The sequence below is a fragment of the Pezoporus wallicus genome, unplaced genomic scaffold, assembly GCF_028554395.1.
Source record: "Pezoporus wallicus isolate ANWC-B61680 ecotype Strahan unplaced genomic scaffold, APGP_CSIRO_Pwel_v1 contig_9238, whole genome shotgun sequence".
Classification (NCBI taxonomy): domain Eukaryota; kingdom Metazoa; phylum Chordata; class Aves; order Psittaciformes; family Psittacidae; genus Pezoporus; species Pezoporus wallicus.
Genome location: NW_026636792.1, coordinates 1,166,301 through 1,175,197, shown reverse-complemented (window position 1 = coordinate 1,175,197; position 8,897 = coordinate 1,166,301).

Here is an 8,897-nt window from a genome sequence, read left to right as displayed (position 1 = left end):
TGTCCCAGCTAAACTCTGCTCAATGTGGTTTTGACACCTGTTCTGCCTCCTCCATCCATTCATCTTGCTGCACTCCAGCTCCTCCACTTCCACTCCATTTTCCTCCTGCCATCTCCATATCTTCATCTTCTTCTTTTCCATAAATGAGAAAGCAAAGGAATCCTTTAAGAAAAGGACCCCAGCTCACCTGCAGCCCATTCAGGCTGTTGACTTTATTCTTCATTCAAACAGGAAAAACAAAATTCCCAGCAGTAAAGATGTATTTCATAGGGAGAAATAGAACCAGGTACTGCAATCATCCTATTCAAATGAATTACGCTTTCCTAGGGATGCTACCATGAAAAGAAGACAAATATTGATATAACACAGCCTTCTTAAAATGTGGAATGTTAAATTGCATCCAGAAAACAACAAGTAGGAAAGTCTAACAGGATTGATGGTATCTAGACAGCCACCAGAAATTTTGCTGATAGGCTGGTGAAAGCGTGGTTAAAGTCAATGGGGAAAACCACCAAGTGATAGCAAAAATGTCAGTAATAAGGAAAAAAATGCTTCAGATTGTGTAAATAAGTGAGGCAATGGCCCTGTGTCAGAGTCACAGCTGGCTGATGGGGATCCAGCCCCCACCCCTTTCAAATCACTTCCTCCCATTCACTGCTCCTCTCTAACGCTTTCCGCTTTGTGTGCCTGTGCTCTAAATCAGCCCTGCAGAAGGTCTGCTTTTACAAAAACCATCTGCCTGGGAGGGGTCCTTTATTTATTTATTTCAGTCAAACCCCATTAGGCGCTGGATACCGAGCGTAGCCTGCAAACAGCAGGCAGCGCCAGCCAGAGTGCTGCAGCCTCAGAAGGACATGGGCTGGGATTTGCCTCAAGGAGAATCGTAACATCATGTTGGACATGTTCTATAAACAAAGCCAATGCTTGCACCGTCCCCCAGGCTGCTGTGAGCAGGTGCCCATGGGTGCTGACAAGGCTACTGTTTTAGTAAAAGTGCCTCTACCTGCCCCTGTAGAGCGTTAGCCATGGGCATCGCCCATCTCAGTTTGCTCCCACTACCTGTGTAGCCACACCAGTGAGGGCAAACCTGTTGTAGGCTGTCATTCGTGCCAGCATAGCTTCTTCCTGCTTGAAAACACCAAAATTTACACTGGTGCACCTATACAGATGGAGGAAATGCCCACTGCAGATAAAGATCATATGAAATAGTCAGATCTACACATCCCTCTCAGCATCTCACGCTGTAGTCCTGGTCACCACAAAGCCTGAATATGTCTTGTGCACGGCCAGTTTATCTCTCACCCGTTTGCAGACAGTCTGCAAAATCCTTCATTTAACAAATAACTTGCTTGGAAACGTTCACTAAGCAAAGACTCACCATGCCTACATACACATGCAGCCATATTTAGACCACCTACAACGAGTGTCTTAGTTGTTACAGTTACTCCCTAAGGCTGCCTGCAGTCCTGGACTGCCAGATATTGTCCACCTGCACAGTCAATCTAAATGGCTCACGGTTCTGCAGAACTAAATACCACAATCACAATGGCCAGGAGCAGGAAATGAGTGGGTAAGCCCAAATGAAAGTTCAAAATCACCATTTGTTTTAACGTACTAGAAAGTAGCATTTACGAAGTTGACTGGCTTGGGTAGGGGGGTTTGTTGTTTGTTTTGGTGTTCAGCTGTTCTGGGGTTTTATAGGATAAGGGATGTTTGTGTATATCTTAAAATGAGCTCAAGGTAATCCTAAATAATAGTACTTTTCCCTTGAAAAATGAAGGCTATTAAAAAATGAAAACATGTAAGCAAAGCAGAGTGGGTCACAGCAGAGCTCCTGGGTAGCTCTCTTCTCCCCTGCCCTCGCTGTGTTCTAGCTCAGGTTACACTATAGGTTACAACCAGCACCAAACCTGCAGTTGTCATTTCTTTTCTTCACAGTTGAAGCAGAGTCATCCTGGCATTTTGTAATGAGGACATTTCAGCTATGTCATTAATAGTTACACCAGTTTCAGGCACCAGCAGTGACAATGTTTAGGTTGGTATTTTCAATGCCGTTCTAAGGCAGTCTTAGTACAAAAACTGTTTGTAGAACTGACATTTAAGCTGTATTCCGATTTAGTAATATGATGTTTTAATATCTTACTTCTCACTCGACTGTTCTTATCCACTCATGGGGACAACTGAAGTAGAAATAAAAATCCCTTCTCCTTCCACAAACATTTCAGCTCATGAAATGTATTTCCTCCCATTTTTTCTCATACTCAACTGCAGGTATATTCTATTAATGAGAGAAAAAAAAATGACAGCATTCACTTCAAATGATATAAATAAACGGAGCAACTGAAGATCCTAAACAGGATGTTGCACTTGACCTAAACTATAACACCATTACCACAAAACCACTGGCCTAATGCTGTAACTGGCTGAAATGATAAACTCAGACTCCAGCCTTGAGGCTCAGTCTGTAATTAAAACTTGTCAAATGTCATTGTTACTTGCTTTGAGGAGGAAGTAGCACTGGATTTCAAACAACATTCTTCGAAGCACCACATTTTGGACCTTGATATCTTTATGTTTCAGACAGAAATAGATGACATCCCTCCTTTATATGGAGCAGCTAAACTTCCTTCACATCATTTCTACACATTGCTCAACTCTGCCTTCCCAGAACACGGGAGGAAAAGCAGCTGACTGTCATATGGTGACTCTCAATTCCAGTAATCCTAGAAGAAGAGCAAAGGGATGCACAGGCAGGTTTACATTTATCTGCATAATCAGGGATAATGAACTTGGCAAGCAGTGACAGAAATCAAGCGACAGTGATACTGCAGCCTGCAGCTTCTGAGGACTCAAACAAACTTTCAAAGCCTCCCTTAGGGGCACCCTGATTCTCTGCCTTGTATTGTAATGCTTTTGATTTTCAGTTAAAAGATCACTGTGAAAGATCTAGACTAGGCTGTAGCCCAGTGGGATAAACCCCTCCTTGACATACTTCTTGCATAGCATTAGCTTTGCTGTAAACATTTTACACATGATCTCACCCTTCACAGTAGGTATGCACTCTCCTGAGTTCCAAGCCTTTGATTTTCATTTGCCTGTTGAGAAGGAGTGCCCAAAAGAAAACTTTCAGCCTCAGTCTGAGAAGTTAGATTTGTTAAATCAAGTGAAATAAAACCTATTTTGTTTTTTTTTCTGATGCTACTGGCTTGTTTTCTGATGCTCAAGTTTTGCAAGAACAGAACTTCAGGCTCACAAAGGAGCCCTGCAAGCTCCGGAATTTACACTGTACAACTGCTAATTAAAAAAAGCTGATTTATTTTCCATAATTTTCAATCATTATCTATGGTGGTGCTTTTTTTCTCCCAGGACTTCTTTTGCACAGAGGATTAAATTAACACCATAGCAAGCAGAGTTTTATTCTCCTCGCTGCACTCCCTTCCTCCTTCCCCAGTGATTTGTCATAGAACCAATTCTGGATCACTTGGCTTCCTCTGAGTCTGTCCTGTAGGGAGAGTTTATCAAAGCTGTCAGTGTTTTCATCACTGAACATTATAGATCTAATTTCAAACCCAGAAATCATTTATTGGCAAGTCCAAAGTTGAGCCCCCATTTTCTATGCGAGGGATTATACAGAACTATCATGTTGTTGACTGGAATGATTTAGTATCTTTTCCCAGAGCAGGCAGCACAAGCACACTTGTTCTGCAAGTAGGATTATGTTTTATGCATTGAATAGTCATGAGTCTCTTGTGGTCTGCCATTCAAGTTTGCAAAGAAAAGTCGAAGTTCAATCTGGCAAAGCACAGCCTATGGACACAACTGGCTGGCAGAGTGTGCCTAAATCAAACCAGACATTTCTATATCCATGAGCCTGTACTATAGTGGTTCCCAGTGTTTTGGAAGTGAGCCTTTCTGCCTTATCTTTTTTGCCCTTCTCCCCCACTTCTCATTTCACCTCTGTGTTACAGAGCCACGCCACTCCCTTGTCCCCTTGGCTTTGCATCCTCTCCTCTGGCCGTGACACCAGCTTCTCACCTACAGGCAATGCCTTCCAATATGTTTCACTGATCTTCAAATACATCCAGGTCTCTAAGCTCCACTGGTTAAAGAACATGTAAATAAACTGGATTTTGGGGGTGTGCCTATATTCCTCCAAGGCACAAGTGCTAGTGCCAGATTCCCACTGAAACAATGGAAGGTGGTTTTGACAATGCACTTGCAAATTGTACTTATCGCCTATTCAGCACAATATGCTATAAATTTTCTTCCATTTCAGTTGTGCTACTAAATAAATGATGTTTGTTTACACATAGGACTCCAGTGTTTCTGCCTGAGGAACACTGTAGAAGGTCATAATAATAACATCCTGCTTGACTTTTTAATATGCTGGAAGATTAATTACATTTTGGAACTACATTTGATTTTGCTCACTTTGTAAACAAGGAAATATGAGTATCAAATTATAGATAATTCTGACATCTAAGGAGACGGCTCAGACTACAGGTGTGTAACTGATTGCACAAAATGTTTATGATTCCACAGGCAATTGAAGTTGTGACATCAATTTTTGTCCCTGTCATCTGATTTCGTAAGTGCATGTTTTACAAATACCAGGGTGCACCTTCTTTGAAAACATAGCCCATTACACATGGTGTTTTGTGTTTTGTTTCAGAGCTGTATGTGCAGCTGCACCATGCATAAGGAAGACAGCAGGCAGGAGTACGGATTTGGTTGCTAAGGGCTTGAAAACTTGCAGTCCTGCAGTAGCTGTGCAGCAGGCAGCCTTGTACGCGGTGTTACTTCCCCATGCTACTGACTCATTCCCACAAATGACAAGGAAAGAGGCGAGTTTGGTGTGGTGAAAAGTCACTGTTACCCTCTTTCTCAAGGCAGTACTGAAAACAGGCTCAGACTGTGACATTCAGTCCCTTGAAATGGGAGCAAATGTGCCAAAGCTGCCCATTCCAAAGGCTTAGCAGCTGCACGCACAGAGTCATTGCATTTTAGTAAGAGAAGCACAAACATGAGCTGGGATGCTGAAGCAGGAATCATTAACAATATGGTATCATTGTACATGTGCCCTGAGCCTACACAATGCGCATTCGTCTTTTAAATTTATCTTTTAAATGTCTGAACTCAGACAAGACTACTGCAATTAACTGGCAAGTTAAACACTACCAGATTAGAATGCACTGTTAACACCTGCATCTCTGATCTGCACGGATGGCTTTGATATTATTTTCTCTTTTGACAAGTGGGCGATAGCGGATATCCTTTAAGCCTATATTTAATGAAGCCCTCCATAAATCCATCAACACTTGCTAAGGGAAACTACAATAAAGCTCATACTGCCATAGGCTCTGTTATTGAGAGAACATTTGGCGTTCTCATAATGAAGTTTCAGAGCAGATACTTCTCACGCTGATCTGAGGAAGTGCAGTATTTGTACAGGATCTTTTTCTTCCTCGCACAATTATGTGTTGCGGATCAAGAAGAAAACAACCCTTCAGTACCTAATTTTCCAAGCAATAATAGCCAAACTCATTCATCTAGGACAGTTGTCAAATATAAGAAATTCAGAAAGAAAAAGGTGCTGTTTTCAAGAGAAATAAATTCACATTTTTATTTTGTTAGCTCTGGTTTTGTTAGTGATTCTGCTATTAGCTGTAGCTGTTTTGTGAATTCTCACTATGGTGTTTTTCTGTTACATCCTGTAGGTGTGATAAAAAAATGTAAAGCTATAAAATGAGAATGAGTTGGTATTTGTTACATATTTTATATTTGCAAATTTTATCAACACCCCCTGCACACAGAAAGTGATTATTTTGTCAGTTCATTCTGAAAGAATTTATAGGGGAACATAGGAATAGGCAATGAGGAAATCTGATTTTTTTCCAGATCTGGACATCATGAGTTGAGAGAGGTGGAGTACTTTTAATACATACAGTGATTTAGGTACTACAAAGCAGTAAACCACTTGAATGTGTACTGCACTTCAAGGACTTAAGTAATCAAACTGGCTTCATGGGAACAACTAGTGTATTAACAAACAAAGCAACAGCATATAAAAAACTAATAAATTAAAAATGTTTGGCATTTTGAATATCGAGACTGCATGGAGACAAATTTTTCTATAGGACTGTAAAGGGCTGTTAAACCAATTCAGTTAACTTGATTTAGAAGTATCCTATCATCGCATACTATGGAGTATCCAGGTAGATAATATGCATAAAAGGTTGCAGGACAGATTCTGCATTACTACATTAAGAATACAGGTTATTTGTTGAGTGATTATTTATTCCATATATTCCTCCTGCATCCCCTTTCTGTCCGCAACATCCCACCTGGCCCTCACATTCTCACGGTTTCACAGACTGGGTGCTCTGACTTTCGGTCAGCTCACACTTTGGTTTGAGGTGATGCTTTTGGGTTTCTTTTAATTGGTTTTGTTTGGGTTTCTGTTGTTGTGGAGTTTTTTATTTGACTGTTTAAATGAGCTGATTGATTTAATAATGATCTAATAAAGATTATTAACTCATTATTAATAAAATGGTATCTTATTTATGCTTTGAATCACATTTGCTCCTAAACACGTAAGCAAAAGCATCGGAACATCCCTGCACAACAAATTGTTTTTAAAAAGGCTTTGTTCGTGCAATGTATCCTGTTTAACCAGACTGAGAAGGAACCCAAGAGGATTCCTGACCTACTGTGAGTGCTCAGGTGTGGTATCTGCCCACCAAAGCCAGTCCGGCATCAGAGAGGAGCTGGGGAATACCTCCCTGCAGCATACAGGCTTCAGCTTCTTCAGCTTTTTCCCTTCTGCTCCAGCATTCTCTTAGTGACCATCAGTTTGACAGCATATTTCAGCAAGGTTTCTTCATGCTTCCAAGCCTAGAGAAGCTGTGACCACACTCCAGTGTAAAGAGATTCAAACACTGCAAGAGTGGATCTGTATTCCTGTCCCTGCACCAATTCCCATTGCTGCTTGAGGCTGTGGTCTTTATATTCACCCTGTTCTTCCCTTCTGCTCTTGTAGTTCTAGGTATTGTGTTGACATTATGGACACGCTTTTCCTCCATGTATATAGAGTCTATGTTTGACTAAATATATATATAAAAATATATCTCAAACAGCACTGGGTATTGTGAATTTCACTTGATTTGGGCTTTTTTTTTAGCTTTCTTTAAAGACACTTTTACACAAATCTTCAGTAATGTCTGAATTTTGCTTAAACTAAGTAGTGGAAAATAAGGCAAACAATGAAATCCACCTGTTCTCATTCTGAATCAAGACATTTTCTTGAACTTGCAACTTCAGTTGCATGAAGCAATTGAGTCAGAGGAGTTAGTCTTTGGACTGAGAGATGTAGCAACCAGAAAGGCTAATAACAAGTTTGAAAAGAGAGGGATGCTGCTTTTAGGTTGGCTAAATCCAGCACAATTCAGTTATAATAGGCATTAAAAAGCATGCTTTCCAATAAATCAATCGAAACTTCGAGTATGAGCAATATTAACAGCAATCAAAATGTTGCCAAAACCACTGCTCTTTACAAGTAATTAACCCAAAGTGCAGAAAATAGAAGATACAATAATGAAATAGGTAACAGGATAATAGGCAGGATCGTGCAATAGCCGGTTCTCTTCTCCGCTTCTGAGGTATGTTTCCTGTCCTGCTGTGGCTGTGCAATGACAGGCGTGTTTCTAGGTCAGTGACGAATGTGAGCTGAAGTTACACACAAGTCCAGTGCTCACCCACACATCACTAATGAAGAGCACTCACCAGTGAGTGCGAGCAGGGAGGCCATAGGAAGTGCATGCAGGGAAGAGCCCTCTCATCTGAACACACAACACAAGGGACTGAGAAAGCCTCAGCACAGTAGCAGCAACCTCATGGGATCACATAGATGCTAAAAAGGCTTTCTGCCTAAGCTGTTATTTTGCAAACAGAAGCCATCATCTTTCCTCATTCCAAATGTACTGCAAGCCCTGCAGTAAGCACAATGGCTTTCAACAGGAAAAATGAAAAATTAATGCAATATGCATACCGTTTCCTTTGTTTCAGCCTCTCCTTGCCATCCTATTGGATCAAGCACCTCAGCTAGGTCCTCTCCCCTCTGCAGATCCCCTTAGTGGTCATTTACGCTTTGCTCCATGCTGTATTTATCAGCAGCCCCAGGAAGGCTCCCACCTCCTCACTGCCAGCTGTGGGAAAGGCAATCAACCTTACCCAGCTCAGCCCAGAGCTGATTATCCACGATTTTCAGACAAACTTGCTCCTCAGAGTTCTCATTGACTTTTTGGTAAGTTTTGAACACATGGGGTAGGTCAATAGAAATGTTTCTTTAGAGGAATAGAGCTAACACATCAAGCTAATGCACTTTATTTTTCTTTTTTAAACAATGCAACTTTAAAGTTTAAATTTAACATTTTAAGTAGGCCAGCCTTTACCTTAGCTCACACAAGTAAATATGCTACTTACACAAAAGCAACAGCCTGGGCAAATCCTCTACGTGCTGAACAAAGTAAGCAGTTAACAAATAAGAACAGGAGAGTCCTTTAGGCAAGAAGAAAAGCTAATGAGCAGAGACAGCTCACATACCGTGCTAACTTCTGCACTCACACCAGTGTAGCTGTATTAGCTTTGGTAAACTTGTTCCTAATTTACATCAGCACAGGAAAAATCAGCTCTCTTTTTAAATGGTTGAGATGCAACATTACTGTAAACTGTACACACTTGCCAGGGCAGTTTTCACCACACTGTTTCAGAAGGTGTTGGTTCAGCTCTGTCTTTTAGTACATGGGAAAGCAGCCAATTCCCAGTCCTGCTTGCTTCAGAAACACAGGCTCCAGCCAGCTACCTCCAGCAGAAACAGTCCTATGACATAGCCCACTTTC